This window comes from Calonectris borealis, chromosome Z (genome assembly GCF_964195595.1).
Source record: "Calonectris borealis chromosome Z, bCalBor7.hap1.2, whole genome shotgun sequence".
NCBI classification, from domain to species: domain Eukaryota; kingdom Metazoa; phylum Chordata; class Aves; order Procellariiformes; family Procellariidae; genus Calonectris; species Calonectris borealis.
In genome coordinates this window covers 60,607,892-60,634,111 of record NC_134352.1, presented here as the reverse complement: position 1 = coordinate 60,634,111, position 26,220 = coordinate 60,607,892, and the positions used below count along the sequence as shown (strand labels likewise).

Here is a 26,220-nt window from a genome sequence, read left to right as displayed (position 1 = left end):
CAGTCAGATGTTGTCTGGCTTGGACAATGCAGCTATCTCAGTTTTCCCCAGAAGTTCATAAAATACTTTGCACTATGGATATTTTACAAGTGGGGAAACTGAGTCACGGAGAAGCCTGTTTCCAAGCTCACTCAAGGGAGCAGAGCTGAAGAGGGAACTCAGTCTCATTCCCTTTCCGCTAGCAGCCCGTGCCGCTGTAAATGCCACGAGGCACAAATGATGTTGAGAGTGCATGGAGGGGAAGGGGCCTTCATCCACTCTGTACCTTCTCCACCCCTTTGTGTGCGAGCAAGGAGGAGCTGCAGTTCCTGCCCTCCTCTGTCTACAGTTGTTTCTCTTTCCCCAAAGGCAGGAGAAGATGCAGTCCTGGGCTTTTGCTCCTCACTGCTGACAAGTGATGAGCTGCCCCAGGGACACAGATTTCCTCCTGGGGACAGACACTGGCAGTCGTTTTCCCTATAATGGGCCAACTTGGCACTGTCCTTCATATGAGCATATTCTTGAGAGACACAGCAATGTTTTACTACACTGTTTTGAAGAGGAAGAGTAACATATAGAAATACATAGTAACTACAGGCTTCAGCCACCAGCAGTAGCATTATGTGCTAGCATTATTCCCCTTGAGGACCTCAACTTTTGGCAGGACAGTGGCCAGATACTTCTAGTTATAAGCTGATTTTCTACAACAACAGTGATCTTAGACTTCTGCTCTCCACCAAACGCTTTGCTTTGCCTTTGAGTAGGACTGAATCAAGTATTTCACGGCACTCAAAGTTAAGAAAAGCGACTGCGGTCTGGCTCCCACCAGCACCGAAAAGTCCCCCAGCAAGACTTCAGTGGTCGTTTCCTCACAAGAAGCTTGTTCTTTGCTCGTTATTACTTTAATAACACATAAATCTCCCTTGATTTATTCTTCTGCAGGAATATTTGAGTATCTGCACAGCAAATCCCTCTCGGATGGTCACTGCATTCACAGGAAGCCTTTGCCTCTGCGCACCGGGCACCGCTGAACACAGCTCCCGGCGAGCTGAGCCGTGCTGAGCGGGGTCAGGCAGAGGTTTTGGCAGCACCAGCGGTCGGACACATCTCCACCAGCCCCCGGGGTGCCGCCCGGAGGGGGAGATTACCCGGAGAGTGTCAGCACCCGACGCCGCTGCGCCCCGGCTCTGGCCGCCCCGGAGCAGGGGGAAGCCCCTCGGGATCGCCCCGTTGCCCCCCGACTCGCTCGGCCTCCTCTTACCTGCCTCCCCGGCCCGTTCATCCTCCGAGAAGCGGAAGGGAGCGGGACGGGCGGTCCGGCGCGGCTGCCCAGGTGAGCGGGGCGGGCCCCGCCGCCGCCGGCGCCTCCCCCGGGGCCGGCCCGGCCCCCTGGAGCTCCCCCGCCGCCCCGCGCCCGGCCCGGCTGGGCTGGAAGCGCTCCAGGAAAATGAGTTTCGCCCCCGGGGCTCCGCTGGGGAAGGAGGGCGAACCGGCTTCCCCGAGTCGTCCTGGTCCCCGGCCTCTCCCCCTGCCTGTGCCCCGTACAGATAATTTTCTGCCCTGCTCGGGAACATAGTCATGGGGAAAACCGCTCGGGGAAAGTAAGGTGAACCAAGTGCTCTGAGCCTGGCTTGGTCCAGTATGCAAATAGTTAGACAGCTTTTGGAAAAAGGCAAACCCTTACATCTCCTGGAGAGAGTGGTAAATCCACCCACTGAGCAGATAGCTCATTGCTGGTGCTTTTCAGGATCCTCAGGTAAAATCCAGCCTCACAGTCGAGGAGAGGGGAGAGAAATGCCCGGGGTTGAGGGAGGGCAGCATGACCCTGACCTGGAGAAAATCTCAACTGCCAGAGGTGGGACCAAAGACATACTTCAAACAACCTTTTTTCATCTTTGAGATATTCTAGCTTGCAGCATGTACCAGGCAGGTGGAATGCATCATCTTGGGAATAACATCTTTGGGCTTGACTGGACTTGATTCCCTCACTTCTTTTCTCTCTCCTTCATGCTTTAAGAACAGGTTATTGCTGTTTTTCCTTTTGCAGTGTTGCTATTTCTTGGGAGTTCATTAATATTGTCAGTATTGTCATTGCTCTGTCGTGGTACCCAAGGCCTCAACGAGAGAGCTGTACAAGATACTCAGCAAACATAATAAAAAATAATCCCTCCCCCAAAAAGTCAAAAGCTTGCACACAAGATAGTGGAGAGCATGTGAATGTCACCAAAGTAGAGCAACGTTAAAGACGACTGGGAGCTGTGGGACAAGTAGTAGTCAAGTCATAGCAGCTGCCAAGCCAAAAACTCAAAAACCCACAGACCACAAGGCAAAATAAAGCCAAAGCACTGAACCTGTGCAGAAAATCAGTTCTAGGCAGGAGAAGCAGAACCAGCATGGGTCAGCAAGTTATGTCAGATTGAGGCGAGGGACTGTGAAGAGCTGCCCTACTTTTAGGGGAGAAGACACACAGTCAGCAAACACAATCCTTTTGAGCTCCCCAGAAACCCTAGACAGCACACATATTGAAATGTCCTCAACAGCAGATCAGAACATCCCCCCATCTGTAAGAGCTGTTATCTGGGAGCTCATGTCCTTGGCACTCTCTCAAAGGTCCTGATCCTGCATGGATGAGGTGGACAGGAGGTTTGCTACAGCATCAGCTGCACACAGCCACGTTCTTGGACACCTGGGACCACAGCCCTGGTATGGTCTCAGAGGAGGTATAACCTTTCCTCTTCAGTATCGCTGCACAAGTGTCAGGTGTCAACCAGCCTTTAACTGCAAACCTCAGAATCAGCTTTGCCCAGTTATTTCAAAGGATTGTCAGACAAGCAAGCATCACAGCCTGCCCTGGGACTCTACTTTGCCCAGGCGGACAAATTAGGGACTAATCAAAGCATGCCTCTTAGTCTTGCCATTCGGTGCAGCCAGGCTGCCTTCCCAACAAAGACCCAGGAGAAGGAGGAAGGATCTCACCCAGACACAGCATCATGACCAGGGCAAGGTGCTCCCCTGGACACAACAGGTCAGAAGTGCCCACAGAGCTAAGTTTTGGATACAGCCACACAGACTTTTTGCAGTTCCCACACAGGCCTTTCCCTGCATTTCTCCTTGCATCATCCCCTTTGAGCTGACGTGGCTTTTGAGGACTCACTGAAGGAACGCTGAGACCAGCCAGAGCGTCAATTCTTTGCAAGCACTGAGAAGCTGACATAGGAAACGCAGAAGGCTCAGCCCCATTGCTAACAACCACACTCTGTGTGTGGCAGACAAACGGCATTTTGCAGGCACTCCAAAAGGAGGACGCCATCCTGCAGCGACCGTGCTGTCAGCAAGGCTTTCCCTGAGCAAAGAGCACAGGCACAGACCCACGTTTTATTCACCTGTGACTCGGGACCGGGCTGCTGGCATTAGCTACAGCGCTATAGAAGATAAAAAATAACTCGGTCTTTGTTTCTGGAGAAACAGCCCAAATGTATTCTGCCTACTTTTCTTTTAGATGTAGAAGTAAAATAAAAAGTAAATTGTCTGCTTTTTTTAGTATGTTTTGCATGCATGTAGATTTTAGCATGCACTAAGGACCCCACTTCAGGCTCGGTATACTACTCCCACTGAATTTAATGGGAATGTGGCTGTTTATATTTTAACAGGGATGGAATTAGGCCCTTCATTTGAACTTTATAGCTTTTTTATTCCTTTTTTTATTAATCTATGTCATAATTCTTAATTCGTTTCTGCTGTGTTCTGAGAACATCATAAGTACACTCCAGTGTCTTGAATGACATCTTTAAGTTCTAGTATGCAAACACTGTGCCTCCTAGTGGGTAATGTATACGGATTTAAACTCGCCTTCAGGTTGCATTTTCATGCTAATTTCTTGGGACTTCCTTCTGTTTGTATCAAGGAGGTAATTTTCTACATTTTTATCACTCTGGAAGTCCCTCGCTTCTTTCCTATGCTGTTCACTTTGCTCTTTCTTGCACACAACCAGTTAGGTTCTGAACATTTGGCCTTTTCTGAACATTTGGCCTTTGTGATTTTCTTTGCTGTGCAAAAATCTGCCATTAGAATTTCTCTCATCCACAAACCTGTTTGTGAGGGGCCCGTTCCTGAGACGTTATTACAATCATACAAATAGTAAGGAAGTGGGTGTTTGCGTATGCCTCTGAGTTGACTTTTCTGAGTACATCGTTTGTGCCTGAATTTTACTTTGACAGCAATACAGTTCATGTTTCTTATGCAAGTGAAATGCCCAATCCATGATTCCGGAAATTTTGAAAGAGGTATCCAAGACATGTCACAGATAAGACCCAGGATACTGCTTTTGTTGCGTGAATTCCCCAGCCCATGGAAGCAAATGACAAACTCCAGCAGCAGACCAGTAGGTCTGGGTACGGCAAAGTCCATAATTTATTTCTGCCTCCTTAGCTGGCTGCAGCCTGGCTGTAGCTTCAGTTCACATCATCCACAATGTAGTTTACGAAGAGACAAGATCTAGGTACCTGCTGGTGGTCAGGCTGAGGTGTGCTTGCCCAGACACTCCTTCCTGCCCCAACTGCAAGGACCAGAGCTTGGTCCTCCTAGGCTCAGGCAAACCCCAGAGCTCAGATTAAGTTTGCACTTGACCGTTTGTTTGGCATTAGCAAAGCACATGATAAAACATTCCTGGTCTTGCAGACGGACCCAGTCCCATGCATGCCACCCTCACTCACTTCTCTGCCATCAGAAGTTCCTCCTCTGATCTCACAGTAGGCAGGAGTAGGATGTCTTTGCCACTTAGACAAGAAGCTTTCTTCTTTTATATACTTAGCCAGCATTGAAAATGCTGCTAGATCTCAATAGATAAGAAATCATTTAAAATTAGCAGTGCTTAAAATGAACAAACAATTTTCATCTCTGAACATATATAACCTACGTGTAGGTTAGAATATTAATCCTGAAAAGGCCATGATTTGCCAGACTGCAAGCCAAATTGGAGCACAGAACACAGTTTCGTTATTTTTTTTATCCAATCCTTATACACTATCTTTCCTCAGGTTTTCAGGTCATCACAAGGACAAAGAGAAAAAAAATCATTAAAGGTTGATGTTAGAAGCTGAGGCAAATACATATCTAACAATACTCTCTGGCAGAGCACAGCTGGGTGAACAGGACACTGCCTGACAGAGATTTGTCATGTGATGTGTAGTCAAAAAAGCGTTGCTTTTGTCACTGGCTAAGAAAGAACCAATCTTTAGAGAAGGAAGTGTCATTCAATAATAGTAATAATAATAATGATAATAAATATTTATAACAATAGTAATAGATTTGCATTCCTGAACAATTCACTGCCATTTTATATAAAAGATAAAGCCGATAAAGCTGTGGGCTTTATGCTCCATTTTAGGTGCCTGGTTCTTGGACACACATTGTATTTCCAAGCTCTTCCCTGCTTGATGCTGTTTCAAAAGCCTTCAGGGGAAGTGAAGGGCTAATTCTGCCCCACACTGCCACCCATCTCCATGGACTTTTTGACCAAAAAAAAAAAAAGCACAAAAGACTTGAGTCACTCCCAGTGCCACTTCTTGAGCCCAGCCTGCCGAAAAGAGGATGGCACAAAATGGTCACTGGTCACTTGAGAGTGAGAGGTCTCAGTTCAAAGAGTTTCCAGCAGGCTTCAGATAGTCCTGGTAGCCTTTGACTTTGCTGGGACTGCTACCATGAGCAAAAGTCTGCAAGATCCTTCATTAATCCTGTTGTTATATATAGGCTTCAGAGTGTATCAATTACTTAATTTGCCCTAGTTAATCTTTCACAGTGTAAACTTTGTATGCAGTCAATGCCATAATATTTTAAGTATGTATCAGCTGATGCTATAAATTGCATCAGTTGATATGTCCAGTAGCTTGGAGTGGTTCATTTGGTTGGTAGACAATCAATTTATTGTTAAATGTGTCCTCAACTGATAGTCTGATTGGACTCTTTCATGTTCTTACAAAGTAAATAAAAAGTAATGAACTATAAAAATAGTATAAAAATAGCACAGGAAAATTTGTAAACCACAAGCCAGAAAGCCGCAAACATCACACAAAGCAAACACTCATGAGGGATATCATTTCTCTCTAGACTTACCACAAATCAGAGGAGAACACTACACCATGCTGTGGAGAAGAACTAAAGATACTGAAAGACTCAACTCAAGGAGCCAGTCTAGCAGAATTAAGCTGCACTACGTCATTTGTATCTAGAATATGGAACATACACCTCATCACGTATTTCAGATGAGATTTTCTCTCTCTTGAGTATATTTAGGGCACCTAAGGGCAGGTCCTTTTGTCAGTGAAGTTCACATGAAGACATTGTCTTTTTCTCTCCTCATGGGGCAACAGAAGGCTTTGGTGGATCATATGGTCCTCTCCTAACTCTGGAATAAGCTGTGCCACTAACAAAACCAGATGAAGGACACATTCTCTAATTGGAAAACAGTCTTAAGGAACCCAGTAATTCCTGACTTATACTGCTCTGTCTTCAAAAAATAAGGCATTGCAGAGCAAACTCGTATTAAAAGCAGTGTGAAATAAAAATTTTCTCTAGATCAAGCAAAGTTCTTTACCCTTTTTACTGTCTCACACAAACAAACGCTAAATAATACCATTGGGGATTTGCTGTTGAATATCCATTGACATAAATTTTGCTATAAAATAGTATTAGGAGTATTCATCTTAGCCATCACAGGGAAGTTCCTCTTCTACTCCTTTTGGCAGGCTGTGTACTTACTGAAGATATCTTCCCTCCTGGAAAGACATGAGTATGGCTTTCAAGAGCTACAATAGTTGGCAGAACCCCGTTACTTGGCCAGGGCAGAAAAGAAGGAAGCAACATGAACAGTTATGTGCCTGTAAACTCTCAGGGTAATGCTTCAAACACACAAACATGAATTCCACTATTTTAGAGCACTCCACAGCAGGACTATATTGCAAGCAACCCTTTGTCAAAGATGATGATTACATCACAGACTGCGTACTTGAGCAACACCCATGCATGGATGAAGAGGCACAGGACTTATGCTAAGGCAGCTATGATGAATACAAACTTTACATGAGTCACTAAAATTTGTAAAGCTCATTGGGGTTATGGGACAAAAGACAATATGCAAATATGTGCAAAACGTGTTAATATGGTGTTTACAAATGGATGCTTCTGCACCTGCTAAAATACAAATATTTTAACAGGTGCATTTGAAACCTCTCCAGTGTTATAGCTCTGAGAAACCATTACCCAGCTCATCGTATAGAAATAATCTGATTTTTTTATCTCTTTGCAATAATGCAACGAACCTGCACAAACACAATTACTCCTGAACAACAAGGAGACGGACACAGCAGAAGAATCCTTTTCTTTGCATGCCAGTGTCTAACCCAGAGCCATTGCACCAAAATATTGGTATTCAGATCTGCAAGTCATGGCTGTCTACAAACAGTCTCAGTTTAGAAACTTTGACCCTCTTTTTAGCCCTTTTGCTTTCTATTATACATGTGGATGAATTGGTGTAAGCATATACAAGAAAGAGTAACATTACATTACTCTAGGAATAACTAGAGCAATTTAATTTTAGAAAACCTTGTAGTGAAGATCCGCTAGATCCAGCAGTTGACAGAAAGAAAATCACTGAACCGTTCTACTTCATGTGTCAATGAAATTATATATCCTTTATTATAATACCTATGCTTGTCTCATGATGTCTACAAAGTTAGCTGTAGTTATGGAAGGCTTGGAGAAAAACAATTTCCAGATCAGGAATAGAAAAGCAGCAACACTTTAAAAAAAAGTCATAATAAAACATACCAGTTCCTGAAGGGACATGGTGGCAGAACTACACATTTTTCTTTGAGCTGCACAGCCCTGTCCAAGGCACAGCAGCTGCAATCTGCTAATTTCCACAAGCAACGAAGATGACTTGTGTCGTCCTCCAAGAAGCATCCAAGAATCTTCACTACAGCTTAGCCTCTCTTCCCAGCTGTGGTAGTAGGGGTGTTAAAATTGTACCTGTACAAAGGGCAGAGAAGTCTTTCACACAGGGCAAAAGAGAGTACAAAAGACTGCGGTGGGTTGAAGGCACAGTGCTGCAAGTGCAGCAACAAAGAGGTGCAGTCACCCCATGCACAGCACCTCAGTCCCTCCATCCTGAAGGCAGCCTGAAATTCATAAACCTGGGGAGTGCGGATCAATGAACGGCTGCATACCAACAGTTTTAGTCACGAAGTGGCAATGTGATATCCGTAACTGTGGCACCAAGCGAAGGGCTCATCCAACCTGCAGACTCCACAGGAGTGTGGATGAATCGCTGGAGTGGTGGCGATCAGCTTCTACCTACCTTGCTTCCTTCTTTGCCATTGTGCTGGGTTGCTGTATGTGCTCTACATGGCTGTGTAGTAGAGATACATATCTGGTTCCTTCTTGGGAAGATGGCAGAGCATTCTGGGCTCTATCGGCTGCTCTGGATACAGCAGTTTTATGTCCTCCTTTAGGAGAGGCGTACTGACCAACCTGCTCACAGGGCCCTTAGGTTGGGAAGGTTATATGCTAGTCATACCGCACAGACTGTGAGATCTCCGAAGCAAAGCACTCCTGACAGAAGTCACAGAAGTCACTACTCAATTGAGTGAAGGCTTCCAATGTAAGGACAAAGGGTACGAAAGCTCCCCAACTCCTCCCCAACTCTTTATCTGGTAACAGAATGAGCACATGAAATCGCAGGTCAGAGGGCAGTCCTACTGACTTCTGGAAAACACCTTCTAGAACTCCAAATGTGAAAAAACCAGGCTTTTTCATTCTCCATTGTAATCTAGAGTGCACGATCATTTGCAACAATATACAGCTATTTGCAACTTGTTTGCTGACTCAGACCATTACCTACCACAGGTCAGGTAGGTAAAATATTCTTTATTTGCAGTCAGAAATCACTGTGTGCAACGTTTCCAGGCTCATATCAATAAACCAAGTTCAAATCTATTTTAAAATCTGACCTTTAAAATGACATAATGGGTTTCTCAGTGCATTGTATGAGAGTGATTATTTTTCCATAGTGGGTAATTTCAGATAATAATGAATACCACAACTTCAGCTAAAGAAGGAAACAAACTCCAGGAAAAAATCACACTGCCTTAGACTTATGACAGGACCAGTTAATTTTCATTAAGAAAGAGATGTGCTTTTGCAGAGACTATCCTGCCTCAGTTTCCCTTCCAACTTCCAAATTAATCCCATTACTTCTCCCTTCCCCTGTACCTTTTGCCTCTTCTCTCTTTAAGCAGTTTCTCTCTTACAGTTTTTGCCCTTTTCCCCCACCTGCCTACAGGGATACACCTTGGTCTTCCATTCCAACCCCCCCTTTTTTCTCGGCTATAACTGATTTTCAAACTACTGCCTTCTCTCACCATCCTTTTCTCACCTCTAAGATTGTGGACTATGCTGTATGCTTTCTCTGCTTAATTTTCCTGTAATTAAATGATCACCCCTTAAATCAGGTCACTGGCTTATGCTTTGTCTCTCTCCCACCAAATTGTTCTTTTAAAGGCTGATCATGTTGTCAATCTATCTGAGTCCCCCATACTGCTGGAAGAGTAAATAGCGATAGTGACCATTCACTCACAAGGCAATCGGGATTGCTCGGTCGCCTCAGCACAACCAGAACTACGATTCTACATACAGGAAAGATCAACTAGAAACAAGGAATGATCAAATAAAACCACAGGAGCAAAACTATCCCGAAGCAGTTCTGCCTCTTCCTATCTGTGAACATCATCGTATGCTCATCCTATCTCATGGCCAAGAGTAGCAGGATGATCTGAAATGAATCTAACAGCATTCATATGATACTCCTGTCCATTGCGAGAAGGTCATAATCTACAGCTACTGCTGCTCTTTTACTCACATAGCTCTGAAATGAATCTGGTGATAGGAAATATTGAAGGCAGATGGATTGCCTTCTCATCATCCTTTCTACAAGGAGTAGTTTAGCATCAGCTAGTAGTTAATAAGACCACCATTATACAGATATGCTTGCGTCAGCAGAAGGTCAACAAAACCTCCCTGAAGAAATGTGATACCCTGTTCTACAGAGATGCAATGGAGAAAAGGATCAGAGGTACGGTCCGGTATCAAAGGGACTGACTTCATTGAAACTCCAAGAAAACTCCTTGTCTTTGTCCCTGAAAGATTACATTCTTAGCCCAAATAAGTAAAAACTCTGGTTTACTCTGGAGCATTTTCATCCACAACATGCCTGCAGAGCTGTATACAGCAAAGGCACTCAGTTCTGTATCCACAGGGTGGTCAGGCACTTTTCCTGACCTCTTACTTACAGAGACTTTATCTCCTTTTTCCGACCAACATCTGAATGTTGTGAATGGCCTAGAGTCACACACGCATTTCTTGTCCATCTGGTGCTCTCTTTCATTCCAATCCATTCATTCCAGGAATCCCCTAAAAGGTGGGCTTGGTTTTCTTCAGCTGTAATCTCTCAAACCTGCCTTTAATTAAAGAATTGTTCTTTACCATGTCTCAACCTATCTTGTAGACTGGAGCAGAAATGGAAAAATGTAACATTGTTTGGGTTTTGTTGGCACTGTGTAGGTATGTGGTGTTCCACAGATTACTTAATCACTGCTAAAGCCTAGTTCAGCTACAAGGCTGGTTGCTAGCTATTCAGCTCTTCTGATTACAGAAAATTTCCTCTCCTTGCTCCTGGAGAGTGTATAAACAGTCTACATGCAAGGTTTTTAGAGTCACCACAAAGGCTCCCACCTGGTGGAGGTTTTTTAACATGGGATGGTGATATTACATAGCACAGTGAAATGTACTTACTGGAAGAGTTGCAACACTCATCATGCATGAGGGTTATGCAAGTGGTGTGTATTTGCTTAGACTTTTTAGTATGGGTGACAAAGTGAGTAATTTTAGGATATGGAATGTCTCCTTGCATGGGAAATGGAAGTTGGTAAGTCCAGAGAATACAAATATGCTTAGTTTTGGCAGAGAACAGAGGAGGGAGTCAGCCAAGTACTACAGGTTTGCTTAGCCTAAAATGGTCCTAGATTCCCGGATTCTACCATATGTATTTTAATGGAAGCTGTTGTTTAATGCTGCTTTCACGTTTGTGGTGTGGTAAGTCATGTTTGGCCACGATGTGAGGAGCAACGCAGTGAGACTATTTGTGCTGTGCTGACGAATGCCATTAAAATAGCATCAAGATGATGAACTACTAACTCATTCAGCAAGCGTCTCTCAGCTTGCAGAAGCTCTAAATAGATAGAGAGAAAACGAACAAGCAAACAAACAAACCAGCCAGAGCAAGTAGGAAGCTGAGAATTAAAGCTACAACTAGCTGCATAAAAGCCCAAAACCGCAGAAACGATTATTTATAGATTCCCAGTAATACTGCTATCTGAGCACCCTCTAGTGGTACACGGTTGAGAATAAACAGCTCCAGAGATGAAAATGTGATCCCGTAGGGGAAAAAACTAAGCAGAAGACGTAGTGTCTCATTAACTTTGTATGTGTGTTCCCATTTGGAAGACAGGGAAGTAACTCAACATTCAAAAACAATTCTGTTATTTATCTCCTGGCATTGTGTTCCCAGCACTTCCTTAATTTTTATGTCATCTCTTTTCTTTTTGGTTAAAGGCTTTTGTTCATTTAAAAGTATTCTATTTATTTGTTTTAAACTAATTTTCTGTGGAATGGGAGATTAGAGTCAAATGAAAAATAATAAGCCAGTGTAACAATACATGGAGGGAACAGAAGTCAATCCAACTGATTTCCAATCACTGTGGCACCAAGGTATATTTTAACTTAACTGCAGATACACACTGAAGTATCGGTTTGAAGACAAAGCTATTCACTATTTTGCACTTGTATTTAACCTGGAAAAAGAGTGGAGACTGATCTCATCATGCAGTGATCACACATCACAGCTTTATATACCTTTATAGTTCAATGTTTTTCAGGAAAATTTTAAACTTAATTTTATATATGCACAGAATATGCTTCATGTTTGCTCTTTTCCACATTGTTTTGACTGATAGTCCGTTATCAGTTGAGTTCAACATACAAGAAGTGTACCCTATTAAGACCATGGTGATATAGTTATGAATTATTTCTACTGTAAAAAAATCATTCATCCCCGATAGCGGGAGATCTCTTATTTCCTATGGAAATCTCCTATACGTACAACATTTCTAGGTCCACCAGACATTACTCCTGGAGACTTTGCCATAGTGAAGGCACCTGTCATCAGGAAGAGTCGAACTGGTGGTGCCAGACAAAACTTCAGCTCTTATGTTCTCCTGAGTCTCCACCTCAGGGACTGTGGGTGATCTCCTCCATGGCAGCACTAGCCTACGTGAAGGGAACAGTTTCAAGGAAGACGGATATCTGTAACTATGGGGAGGCTTAACACATTGGAGCATCAAATCAGTCCCACAGCAGGGCCTAGGCTCCTCGAAGAAAGACAGGATCACAGGTAAAGCTCTCTGAAGCTGAGATATCTCTCTTGGGCACCTGTCTTGCCAAGTGACTGGATTTGGCCAGCAATAACAAAAAATGGTGGCTTCAGAAGGGGAAAGGAAGCTCTGTCAGATCACGTCACCAAGGGCTCCTGGCCTGTGTGAGGTCATGTGAATGGAGGCGTACCTCTATTAAATCACATAGTTGAAGACATCCCTTACCCTCAACAGGCTTTGTCCTCAGTGCCGAGACTCTTGCTTCCACCCCCTCTTTTTTTTTCCTCTATGGGCAGTGTGGAAAATACACTCCACCTCTACCACCCCTTACCTAACCGAGCTTCTCACACCAGGGAAAAAATTGTTGGTGAGTATATTGCTGTTGATTCTTATGGAAAATAAACGTGTTCTCAGGGTTATGGCTTGAGAAGAGACAACGGAAAAGATGTTATGTCCTGGATGAAAGGCATGGAGGATAATTACTCTCCTAAGTAATTAAAAAGTCCCGGGTAAAATATCACTCCAAAACTGTCTTCAACCTGGAAGGTGGAGATCTAAATTCTGGAATATTTCAGACAGTTCACAAAGTCTTGTGACCTGACTATTGCTCAGAGTCCTGAATACAGCCATGATCCACTAAAAATGCATATTCCATCTTAACCAGTCATCTTCTGAGGGAAAAATCAAAGTGAGGACCCCAGCAAATATGTCTAGTTTCCAATTATCTCTTACTTTTTCATCTTCTCCTTACATACGTGAGAGAAATAATTTTTACCTTGATCATAAGATACGCAGCCAGAGGGGTCATTTAAAATCTTTGGTGAAGCATGTATTTGAGAAATACAAGCAGGAAAAAAAAAAAAATCTTCATTACAGTTAATTACAGTTAAAATGGATTTGGAAGAGAAACTGCTCATATTTTAAAGGCAGCCATGAAAAAAATGTAATGAGCGTGAGACCCTGATCCACACTTACCCTGGTTTGCATTGGTGTAACCCTGCTGCCTTTGGAAGAGTTTCTTTCCCTTTACACTCCTCCAACTGAGATGAGAATCAGGCCCACAGCCTACCTGCCCACCCTTGCCATGATGATGATGATAACGATAATGAAAAAATTAATGGACCTGGAGTCAGTATTAAAAATTGCTTGTACCTAATACTAATTTTCCTCATGGCTGTGAAGCCTTCTTTTTGATGAGAAGGAAAACAGAACAGTTACCAGCTGTTCACATAATGACAAACACTAATAAGGGAAGACATGCATATTAATGAGGTGGGGGCAGAGAATCAGAGGGGGCACTCAGCAGTGTGCAGCTGTAAGTGCAAATCCTTCCTCTGAGTATTTTGGAAATCTGATGGCATGTCATGCTGGCAAACAGGCTTGAGACTGAAATCAGTTCCAGATAAGGAAAACAGCACTTCCAGAGTCTGCTTCCAGCCCCAGAAGATCAGGTAAAGATCAGCCTGTCTTTCACCATGCTGTTAACAGTATTAGGTATTTTCACCACATGTGACATCTCCTAAAAAATTATTATTGCAGTCACAAATGAACCATCAAACAGAGATGACCTCATGGGTCCAGCAGAAAATAACAAGTGAAGAAAGAAAGAAAGATGCATGGATCAAAGCTGGGGGGAGAACAACGATGCCCTTTGTACTCTCTGGTCCGTACATCACACAAACAAATTGAAGCTTAAAGGCTTGCCTGCATGCAGAGTTGCAGGGTCTTCTTTCAAAATGTGATTTAAAACCTGGTGTAGCTGATTTAGTGCAAAAGCCAGCAAAAATCAGTCTTCCCTTAGTTTAAACCCAGCTTATTTTCATTAGGTTTAGGTCAGACAAGCACAGGCTTATGCTGAAATATGCCATTCAGCCCAAAGTAAGGTCTGCATATAGTCTTACAGTGCTCTAAATAACCCACCTCAATTATGGGCTGAAGGACCTGCTCCCAGGTCTTATAGAGGTGATGGACTTCAGGCTACCATAGGTGCAAAACCCCTGCTTGCAATTCTCTTCCTCCCAGTTTTCTGTAAACAGTCTGAAGGGGTGTTGGGTTCTTGGAGGACCTCAGCATCATGAGTCCTGGTAGCTTTATTAGAAGATAAATTTGTTCAATTTGTTTACCCTGAGCAATCTTAAGAGACTAATCATCAAAACTGAGTAATGTTAAAGGATAGGTCTGGAGAAAGAGACCTGCTTAAAAAGAAAATCTTGCTCCGGAGCTTTTGACCTGCTGAGGATTGCTTGGCCATGTCCACAGTTGCCAATCCACAGATCTACGGAATATAGTTCTGCATAGCCAGAGGTAAGATTGCCAATATGAAGGACAGTGTTTGGTGTAAAAGAGAATAGGTGGCGTAAAACTGCATAGCTGGGTCTATGCTGATTTACATCAGCTAAAGATGCCTTTGGGGTTTTTGATGTGTAAATAGGTCTTTACAAAAGGGTTAACATTTCATGGAAGGATGCTCATTTACTAGGTTTTTATTTCTCAGTAACAGATGTGGCACTTAAATCAGTACTGCAAGTTGTTATATCAACCTCTATGTCAGGCTCAGATTGAAGAGAGGCTGCTGGGGACACGTTCTCTTCTGATTAATATGAAGATAGAGCTTTTTTTTTTTTTCCTTAAGGCAAAGAGGAGACTGAAAAGAAACATTTACCATTCCAGCTCTGTTTCTACAAGGAAAATGTATGCTGCACAGCAGTCAGCACTTCTCAGCAGGAAAAACTGAGACCAAGAACATGGAGAGATGTGAACTCCGAGAAGAAATAGAAAACATGATCAAAGGAGATAAATTAGAAAAACTCAATTTCCTAGTAAGATCTAGTTAGTCTCACAGAACACACTGAAATGAAATGCAAAACAGGGAGTCCAACTCCATCGAGATGCAAAGGTTGCACAGCATGGAAGCCAGTGAAATCATATGAATTCATTTAACTCTGAAAAAGTCTTCAGAAAAGTAAAAGCTTCTGTTGCTTTTGCAAATGGCTGTAATGGCTGAACCTGAGAGATGTACCAACAACAGGATGAAGTGCAGAGTTAAAAAAGCCTCAAAGACAAGTGTTTTAAAATTTACAATTGAGGGTAGAGAGCACTTCAGGAGGTGAACTGATCTGATGCCTACCTGACCTACAAGCTGATGCCTACCTAAGTGATCCAACAATATTGCAACATGTTCCCTGCAGCCCTAAACAGCAGGGAGAATAGGGCTGGAAGAAGCTCCAGGAGACCTGCGCTGGCTGCCTTCCTGGAGGCAAGACCTGGTACAAGATGAGGACTCGTTGGGGACAGCTGTCAAACTTGCTGTTATAAACTTGCACTCTGCCTGGAGATTTCATTATGTTGGCCCACAGAAGAGGAAAGTTTTCCAAACTCAGTCGTCTTTTACTGCATATTAGGCTAATTTTTCTCTCATAGATACGGCAGATAACTGGTTACCATCCTCTTCAACACCATGCCTCCAAAGTCTTTGTCCATGTCTACTCACTCTTCTTTTTTTTAGGACAAACAAACCAAATTCTTCAGCATGACTTCCCAACCATGTTTTCCAGTCCTCTAATGAGTCTTGCTATGGTCCTCCAGACTACTTCCAACTTATGGCATGGTACAAGGTGGTGGTGGGGATGCACAGAAAAAGAGGTTTCTGAAGGCCAAATGAATGCTCAGGCTGTTTAGATGAAGCTGTAAATAATTGGGAAAACCATTGCTATTCGCTTGGTGACATCAGCCTTTGCAGAATTTCTAGCATTCTTCCTACATGCAGACCAAGGACTTTGGTTCTACAGAAGCATGAGGGCAGAGATGTATAAGTCACTCTTCCAGCCTGAGGAAACCCGGGTCTCTCGTGCCCCTGATCATCAGCTAGACAAGCAGCTGCATTTTCAGCTGCCACTGCAATTATAAAGGGTGTTGAAGCCACCAGACTGGTGAGAACAGGCCCTCCGCACCCCTTCAGTCTGCCTCTGGCTCAGCTCCCCATAACAGCCCATGTCAGGCCAGTACAGAAATCTCTTCTGCACCTGGGAGATGTTGTGCAGATGCGCTCCTCTGTGCCATTGCTCTGATCGCAATCCCCATTGATGTGGCCATGCACTCCTGGTAATACTGTCACTGCCCTACAGGAATGAGACAACGGTATGCCAGTGCATAGCTGCTGCATGACCACTTCTGACAAGAAGCAACAATGAAAAGCGCAGAGAAAATTTAGCGCAGGGAAAATTTGTTAGTATGGAGTTGCAATTCTCAAGGTTGCAATTTTGTCAAAATACTTCCATGTGTGCTGAAAACCTTATGGAAACTTTAACAGCCCAAAAAAGTTAAGATCTTGGATTTTCACCTCTTCTGGAAGACTGCAGCACAGTAAGATATTGGCCATATACTGAGGAGAGCCTTCATGGTTTTGGACTTCAAAGCACTAGAGTGTGTTGATTGACTTTAAATACATGAATAACCAAAAGGACAGCCAACATGGCTTCACTAAGGGCAAATCATGCCTGACAAATTTGGTGGCCTCCTACAACAGGGTTACAGCATTGGTGGATAAGGGAAGAGCAACTGACGACATCTACCTGGACTTGTGCAAAGCATTTGATACTGTCCCACACAACATCCTTGTCTCTAAAATGGAGAGACATGGATTTGATGGGTGGACCACCACCACCTCAGTGGGTAAGGAACTGGCTGAATGATCATACTCAAAGAGTTGTGGTCAATGGCTCAATGTCTGGGTGGAGACCAGTGACGAGTGGTGTCCCTCAGGGGTCCATATTGGGACCAGTATTATTTAACATCTTTGTTGGGGACATGGACAGCGGGATTGAGTGCACCCTCAGCAAGTTTGCAGACAACACCAAGCTGAGTGGTGCGGTTGATACCCTAGAGGGAAGGGATGCCATCCAGAGGGACCTGGACAGGCTAGAGAGGTGGGCCTGTGTGAACCTCATGAGCTTCAACAAGGCCAAATGCAAGGTCCTGCACCTGGGTTGGGGCAATCCCAAGCATGGATACAGGATGGGCGATGAGTGGATTGAGAGCAGCCCTGCGGAGAAGGACTTGGTGGTATTGGTGGATGAAAAAATGAGCATGAGCCAGCAGTGTGCGCTCGCACCCCTGAAAACCAACCGTACCGTGGGCTGCATCAAAAGAAGCATGGCCAGCAAGTTGAGGGAGGCGATTCTGCCCCTCTACTCTGCTCTCAGGAGACCCCTCCTGGAGTACTGCATCCAGCTCTAGAGTCCTCAGTACAGGAAAGACACGGACCTGTTGGAGCGGGTCCAGAGGAGGGCCACAAAGATGACCAGAGGGCTGGAGCACCTCCCCTATGAGAAAAGGCTGAAACATTTGGGGTTGTTTAGCCTGGAGAAGAGAAGGCTCTGGGGAGACCTTATTGCAGCCTTCCAGTACTTCAAGGGGGCCTACAGGAAAGATGAGGAGGGACCCTTTATCAGAGAGTGTAGTTATAGGACGAGGGGTAACTATTTTTAAGTGAAAGGGCATAGATTTAGATTAGATATTAGGAAGAAATTCTTTACTGTGAGCGTGGTGAGACACTGGAACAGGTTGCCCAGAGAAGTTTTGGATGCCCCATCCCTGAAAGTGTTCAAGGCCTGGTTGGATGGAGCTTTGAGCAACCTGATCTAGTAGAAGATGACCCTGCCCATGGCAGGGGGCTTGGAACTAAATGATCTTTAAGGTCCCTTCCAACCCAAACCATTCTATGACTCTATGATTCTATGACTTGAAAATAGTAGGTGACTGATGTACTTATATTTGAAGTCATAAAAGAGTAATTTATGCAACTGTTGCTGCAGCTTCTTCAGCCTCATGTTCATGCACTAGTTGCTGTAGCATGGATGGTGCAGTGCAGGCAGCATGGGAATCCTAATGATGAAAAGAAAGGATGGTCCAAGGAAGAGCATGGGATTTTTGGTGCAGGCCAGATGATGTGAAGAGGAGTCGTGAGTGGGAAAAGGAAAAGTGAAGAGAAAAAATCTGTTCCAGTTGCTTGCTAGCTAAGCACATTCCCTCCTGTGCAATAAAAGCTGTAGAGGGACTTTGGAAGTAAAGAGGGCATGAGAATATAATTATACATTAAATCATGAAGCAAGAAAACTGTATTGAAACAACACCGTTAGCATCATGCAGTTAAGCATTCAACAGCTGGAAATTCTGATAAATGTTCAGGCAACTGTAGTTCTTGCATTTCTGCAACACTTGAGGGCCTGACTACAATGTTAACAACATACTCTTCATGTTGATTTTTTGTATGATGTAAGTATCAGTGTTCTCAGCCATGTTTTGGTTACTACCTACCATTCTGAGGAGCTGCATCCTGGGCTGCATCAAAAGAAGCGTGGCCAGAAGGTCGAGGGAGGTGATTCTGCCCCTTTATTCTAGTCTGGTGAGACCCCACCTGGAGTACTGCATCCAGCTCTGGAGCCCTCAGCACAAGAAAGACATGGACCTGTTGGAGCGGGTCCAGAGGAGGGCCACAAAAATGATCAGAGGCCTGGAACACTTCTCCTATGAGGAAAGGCTGAGAGTTGGGGTTATTCAGCCTGGAGAAGAGAAGGCTTTGGGGATAACTTATTGCAGCCTTTCAGTACTTAAAGGGGGCTTATAAGAAAGATGGGGGCAACCTTTTTAGCAGAGCCTGTTGCGACCAGGACAAGGGGTAATGGTTTTAAACTAAAAGAGAGTAGATTTAGACTAGATATAAGGAAGACATTTTTTACGATGAGGGTGGTGAAACACTGGAACAGGTTGCCCAGAAGAGGTGGTAGATGCCCCATCCCTGGAAACATTCAAGGTCAGGTTGGACGGGGCTCTGAGCAACCTGATCTAGTTGAACATGTCCCTGCCCATAGCAGGGGTGTTGGACTAGATGACCTTTAAGGGTCCCTTCCAATCCAAACTATTCTATGATTCTAGGATTCTATCTAGGGCTAGGGACCTATTTCTCTCTTATTAATACTAGCATAAATTCCAAGCAACTGCATTGAACTCAAAGAGGCACTGTCATAAAAAAAAACAGATGCAAGCATCCATGAAATAATATCCTATTCTTACATAATCAACAGAAACTTAAAGTGGTGAGTGGCTGGTAAAAGATCCCACTGTGAAAGCCTAGAGTGGAGACTGCTATCTTCTCTTTGAATAAAATGATTTTTTACTCTAAATGAGCCTTGTAGATTCCAAAATATGGTTTGTAAAATCATTGCTAATTGTCAGATGATTGAGTCACTCCAACTGAAGCCAGTAAAAAATCATGTCACTGCAGCTGTCAGGAGTTATGGATTTTAAGGCTCTACACTATTTTTAACGGCACGTAAAAGAATATAAAACATGTAATTATTCAAATGATAAGTGCACAATCTGAAATATGCAGTGTTTTGAAAATACGCAAGCATCCTGACACCTGTAACATTGCTGCAATTTGGCTGGCACTATGATTACACCAACTATTCGTGCAGCTGTCACCTGAAATGCTGAATACAAGCAGGAGGTAAATGCTTCATTTAGGTGAGCAAACATATCAGGGCTTCTAAATGAATGACATCATAACATATTCCTTGGCTAATTGCTGTGGTGCCAGACACAGATTTTGGCAGGAGGATGATGTTGTGAAAGAGGAACACATTTCTCAGTTTGGGGTCATGTTGTTCTGATGTTTGACAGAAACATTTTAATTTCTCCTCCAGCTTGCAGAGTTAGGGCATGTGTATATGTGTGTAGACTTCTGCACCCACTCTGTTATCTATTTACTAACACTGGCCTGTGAGCATCTGGGGCCAGATCATTAGCTGATGGAGGTTAGCACACACTCACTGAAGACACAGTGACGTCCCAGTTGAGACTCCTGCCTTTATATTCCAGAATTTGTAGGTTGCTCTTTTGAGCTTTCAACTCCAGGCATACTGTCTGTATCCATGTTTGTCTAACAAAAACTTCTTCCTTTCAAAGCAAAACAAATAAAAATTAAGGTGAACAAAATGACGTGACTCATTAGTTATAATCCCCCAAGAAAACACATTCTTTACCTAAATCAGTTGTGGCAGCTATTAATAATCCTGCCAGCTGTTACAGGAGGCCTCTTCAAGTGTACTGAGATCTCAACTTAAAGGTCTCCTGACAATGCATCCACTGCAGCATTTTAAAAATGAGCCTTACACTCAGTTAAGCCTTCTTAATCTTTATTTGTAACGACTAAAGTGATTTATCTAGGCTTCAACAGTTCATTAGTTTTAATGGCGAATACTGGGAATTGGAGTATTACCACAGCCAGGTGTCAGCAGTGTCTAGGGGAAAGGAAATACTTTCCTGAATGCAGGTCACAGGACAGTGACGAAACAGGTGAGGCTCACATCACATTTTGTAGACTGTTGTTTAAACATTTTTGCAATGTTCCACCATCCCTTGAACAACTCCAAATATACAACCTTGGAAGAACCAGCCAACTTGGTTTACCTCCAAAATTTGACACTAAAGACATCTAGTGGATAAAGCTATTTAAAGAACTTGTGATTTTCCTCCTGGTGTGTACTGTGAAGAATTTCCAAGTCGAGTCTTTGCTGTATAAAGACAGATGTCTAAAATGAAGCATTTATATGGTAAAATGAAAAATGGAACTACTGTCTCAAAAAAATCCTACTTTTCAAGAACATCCCAACCTCACTCTCCTCGTGACGTGCCTTAAACAAGCTCTAAAAAGCTGGATGGGGGCCTTGTCGACCTCATTATTTTGTGCTCAACCAGAACAAACACAAGAAGCCCGTCTCTAGTGCTTCCTGGTTATAATTTCCACATCACACTGACCTCCTTGGTAGAAAGCTTAACAACTGCTAATGGTCAAATAACCCACCCAGCCAGAAGCTCTACTCTCCCTCAGCAATCACAACCAAAAAACTCCAACTTCTTGGCTGACACGGATCAGAAAATCTTTCAAAAAAGTCTCCAAACAGAAAACGTACCTCAGAAACACCTCAGTGGTGTTTTCCTTGCCACTGCGTTTGTGGAGGATCAGTGCACCTACATCACACTGAGCAATCGTCTACGAATAGTAGTCTTATCCAGACCTGCCTCTGAGCAAAAGCTGGGGAGCACCAGGACTTTGCACAACATCATGCAACGGAGAATTGCTCTTTATAAAGCATGTGACAATGTTTCAAAAAGCCAAAATGGCCCAGCGCTGTGCCACTTGCTTGTACATTGTGCATTGTATCACCTTTTTCTTTAACGTACTCTTTCTTTGTTATGCTGTACAGAGGAATGCTGGACTTGCCAGGTTGGAGGAAGGTGTTGGCCTACGGCGCCTGCCGTCATGGCGGCACCAACTGCTTCGGGCAAGGTTTGATGGATTTTCGTTGTGGCCTTTCCACTCTGTAGGCATTTACACTAAAGAATAGCCACTTGTGTACTTTCCAAAACTCCTGTTTAATATTTACCATTCAGACTCGTCACGTGCTTGCTGTTCTTCTTGCAGCTTAACCTCTTCTGGGTCATGAATCCTGACCTCAAGGAGAGCTGGTGAAGGGTAGACTGGACAGCAGATTGTTTCTTTCTGTTAAGTCCTAAACTGTCGACCCTCCTCGGGCTTTTTGTTGGTTTTCTTGCTATCATTAGTTCACACTTCTTTCTGCCTGCCTATATGTTTATGGCCTCCACCACTCAGTATCCAACTGCTAATCAGTTGCTCACCGCATGTTCTGTGGTAATCACAGAATTGCAAAGCTGTTGAGGTTGGAAGGGATTTCTGGAAGTCATCTTGTCCATCCGGCTCAAGCAGGGCCACCTAGAGCTGGTCACCCAGGACCGTGTCTAGACAGTTTTTGAGTATCTCTAAAGAGGGAGTGAAAACAAATATTATTATTAGCATTGTGCAGATAAAGAATCAAACAGAAAGATTAGGGGTTTGCCAAGGAAGTTAAGGAACTGCAACTATAATTTTGATTCACACTAAGCCTTATTCAACATCACTGGGTACTTTAGAGACTATTCCTGCCTGGTGGTGGTACAGGCTGAATAAAGAAGGTAAAAGGCTGAAAAAACAAATCCAGTGAGCAGTGCGATGGTGGTTAACTCAAGTAAGTATCACAGTTTTATTTAATCAGCACTTTGGTTGATTTTTTTTTTTGGTGGGTAGAAAGTAGCTAAATGAAAAAAAAAGATGATCTAAAAGAAAAAAATTAGCCAGGGGAAACAAAAAGGAAGAAAGTGAAGGACTGCAGGGGGAAAAGGTTGGAGATGAACAGATGTTAGCGCAAGACTCAAGGTGCTAGAAAATCTAGCCTGACCACCTGACCTTTTTAGTCTCACTAAGCCCAACAGTTGAGGTTTGGCCAAAGCATGCTGTCTGGAGTAGCAACCAGGCTTGACCTAAGGCTACTAAGACAAGGCCAGTCCACCCTCCTCCATGGTTAGAAAAGGGAGGGAACACAGAGGGAGAGCAGAGGGAGGCTGAGGAGCAGGGGCTGTAAGGCATTGACAGTAGAAGGGCAGGGAATGGCAGATTAAGAGTCAGCTCTTCGTGGGATGAGGCGCTCTGCTGACCCACGAACTGGCTGAGGCTACTGCTATGCTGGCTCCCTTGGCGGGTTGCGCTGGCTCCTGCTGGCATTTCTTTCTCAGGATCACTCCTGAGACTCCACTCATTCTTTCTGAGGGTAATTTCTGATCCTGAATGTTCAAAAAAGTCATATAGGTGTCTTTTTAAACTGGTATCTATGGATCTCGTTTTCTTTTGTGGCTGTTTGGCCTCTGGTCATGTTGTCCTCCTGTGATGGATCCCCTACTCCTTCTGCTCCTCCCGAGCTGCAGGGTACCACATCAGCTGCCAACTCGGGGGAACATCCAATTTCTCTGCCTTTCCCGGAGCTCCTGAGCCCACGGCAAGACTGGGCAGCCCACGGCGAGGCTGGGCAGCCGACGCGCGGCCCCGGCGGAAGGCAGGCGGGGAAGTGGAGGAGGAGGAGGAAGAGGAGGAGGAAGAGGAGGAGGAAGAGGAGGAGGAGAAGCAGTTTTCAGGCCAAACGCGAGGCGCGGGCCCCAGCCCGCCGCGGCGCCGGGATGGGCAGGCCGCGCTCCTCCCTCGGCCCCCCCGGCGCGGTGCCGCCGCGGGGAGAGCGCCGCGCCGCGGCCGCTGGCCGGACGGGACGAGACGAGACAAGATGGCGGCGGGCCCGGTACGGCGGTAAAGATCGCTTGTGGCGGGCCGGGCCGGGCCGGCGCGGCTTCCCGGGCTCCGAAGCGGGGGCTGAGGCGGGTAGCTGGCGAGTGGCGAGGGGGGAAGGGGCCGGTAGTGCTGCCATGGCCTCCCCGCTGCCCGGCCTCCCCGGCACAGAGCCGCGTGTGCGCGCAGGGAGAGCCCCGCCAGGCCGTAACCCTCGTTTTTCCCCCTGCCTTAACCGAGGAGCTTGAGGAGCAGCAGAAGAGGCAGCGCGGGCCCCGTTTGCAGTCCCGACACAACACCGAGACACTTCAGCGCAAACGGATGAGAGCAGCCAGTGCCCTGCTACGCCGTAGGGCTGTACCGAAATCAGCTGGGCCACGGAAACCGGTAGGCAGGAGAGGTACAGCCAGATTAAAATAAGATGCAGATGAAAAACATTTGTAAGGCAGCAACTGGATGAGAAAAAAATCCCACCTTCTGTGGTCACAAAGATAGGCAGCACCTATAAAAAGTCCATATAGAACAAAATCTGTTCATATGCACATCTAAATATGTGTTGTTCATAGCAGGATGCTATTTTTGACATCTTTTCCTGGTGCTACATATTTATTATCTACTGGCTGAAAGCCCCTGTCAGGTACACTTCATACAACTAGTTGCAGCAGCAAAGGGTCTGTTCTTGCTAGAACAGAAACTCCAACTTCATCTATGGTATGTTTTGTAAAAATATTTCATATGTATGCAGAGCCCCTGTTGGCACAGGTGTTTAGTCCAGTGGCTTTCACATGATGAACACACTCCTCTTTTTACTTGCCAGCTGGGTTGTTCATATTGAAGATAGGAACATACCTACTTTTCTTAGTTTATTCTCAATTTCAGAAATATGTTCGGTAAGTTGGTGCTTTGCAAAATTCACTATTAGTACTACAAAAAATAGTTTTGTTTGTATAAATGGATGAATGTAATGTTCTAATGTAGCTTTAAGATTATTCACTAGCAATATTTATACACAGAGTAAACTGCTAAAACTTGACTCTGGATGTACAGAAAAGCAACTTTGTCTAAGTGATGAATATTAAGTATCGTATGTTGGAAAAGACAACAGGATGATTGGAGGACTGAGAAGGTAAGACAGTTAAACTTTATGCTGTATCTTACTGGTTATAGCCTCCAAAATTATAATAGTGCAATGGCAACTCATGTTCCCCTCCTGACATGAGGGAAAGCGGTACTGCATTTGCACATAAGGCTTGCACAGCATTGGTGGCTTTCACCTAACTGATTTGTACTTAAAACTTTTTAAGAGGTCACTAAGGAAGGGGATGAAAAGCCCTGTTTAGCTCAATATAAGTCTTCCTACTCAATAAAGGCACACAACTGCTTGATGAGGATTAGTCAGACCTTATTTTCACTTGTTTTGTTAACAATGCTGTGTGTACTAATGGCACTGCTTTTTCCACTTCCTAGGCAGCATCAGGAGATAAAGGGATTTGTCACACCAGCGCTAAACTGAGACTAAGCTTCAACCCTTTATATGGAACTGTTTATTGAAAGAGAAAGCTGCAGTACTGAAAGCAGTCAGTGCCTGACTGCATGAGACCATGCCTCTCACAGAAGGCGAATGATGTCTTACTTCAAAAACTTTATGAAATGCAAACTCCGTTAAATCCTTTCAAGTTTCTTCTTTGCAAGGCAACAATAAACCAGTGACTGACTTTTCTTAGAGCTGTTACTTGAATAATTGGGGAGAGGGAAAGCTAAGGGTCCTCCTAAGGTATGTACAGGATGTCTTGCTCTCCTTTCAGATTAAGATTTGTAGTTTGATTTACTAAGACCACAGAGGTCAACTTTTTTTTTTTTTAAAAGGTAAAAATGTTCTTTTAGCATACAGGATTTTTCTCCCTCCTAATAGCAGAAATGCCTTTTTAGATATGTGGCAAACTAAAACTTAACATAGCTGTTTACTTTTCACAGCTAGAAATAGGTAAGCTCTGAAAACGTGAAGTTGTCAATATAAAGGAATGCAACAGCAAAGTAAGCCAATAATTCATAACTATCACTAAAACAGTAAAAAAGTAACTGCTTAAAAAGGCAAACAGTGAACTGATTTTAATTAAATTAAGCAATATTGCTGCAAGCATTCAGAGTGCTCCTAAGTGTATCTTCAACTCTATACTGCTGAAGTAAGGTGTGCTTCAGATTGTTAAAAAAACTTGTGTGCTTTAATTACTAAAATAACATAGATTGAGTATTTTGCTTTATATTGTATGCATCTAAAGATAGATTAAGATCAATAGCTAACGACTTGTCCTGGTTTTACTCAACAGTGCTTGACAGTTCCCTGCATGATCCAATAGGATGGTGAGACTACCAAGTTTCCTTTGGACAAGTACCAGAACTTTAACTTGACTAAAATAGGATGAGGTTTTTCTCATTTTAGAAGAGCACGCCTATCCAGCATATGCACAAGATAGTATCAAGAAGCACACTGCTTAAATTGACAATGATTTATTTTGTTCAGGAACATTCAATAAATACCAAGCTTTTAGCTTCAGTTTGGCAATCCTTCCCCCCCAAAAATTGGTTGGT

General features: G+C 44.0%; 1 long non-coding RNA gene and 1 other non-coding gene across 2 annotated transcripts; both read left to right on the top strand.

Annotated features, from left to right (window-relative positions):
* The first annotated feature begins 23,871 nt into the window (after positions 1-23,871).
* LOC142075768 (uncharacterized) lies at positions 23,872-26,204 on the top strand. The gene is made up of 3 exons (XR_012671019.1): positions 23,872-24,018; positions 25,099-25,405; positions 25,959-26,204. It is a non-coding gene; the product is annotated as an uncharacterized LOC142075768 (long non-coding RNA).
* Positions 24,743-24,871, top strand: LOC142076112 (small nucleolar RNA SNORA47). Its single transcript, XR_012671117.1, has one exon. It is a non-coding gene; the product is annotated as a small nucleolar RNA SNORA47 (small nucleolar RNA).
* Positions 26,205-26,220: the final 16 nt, after the last annotated feature.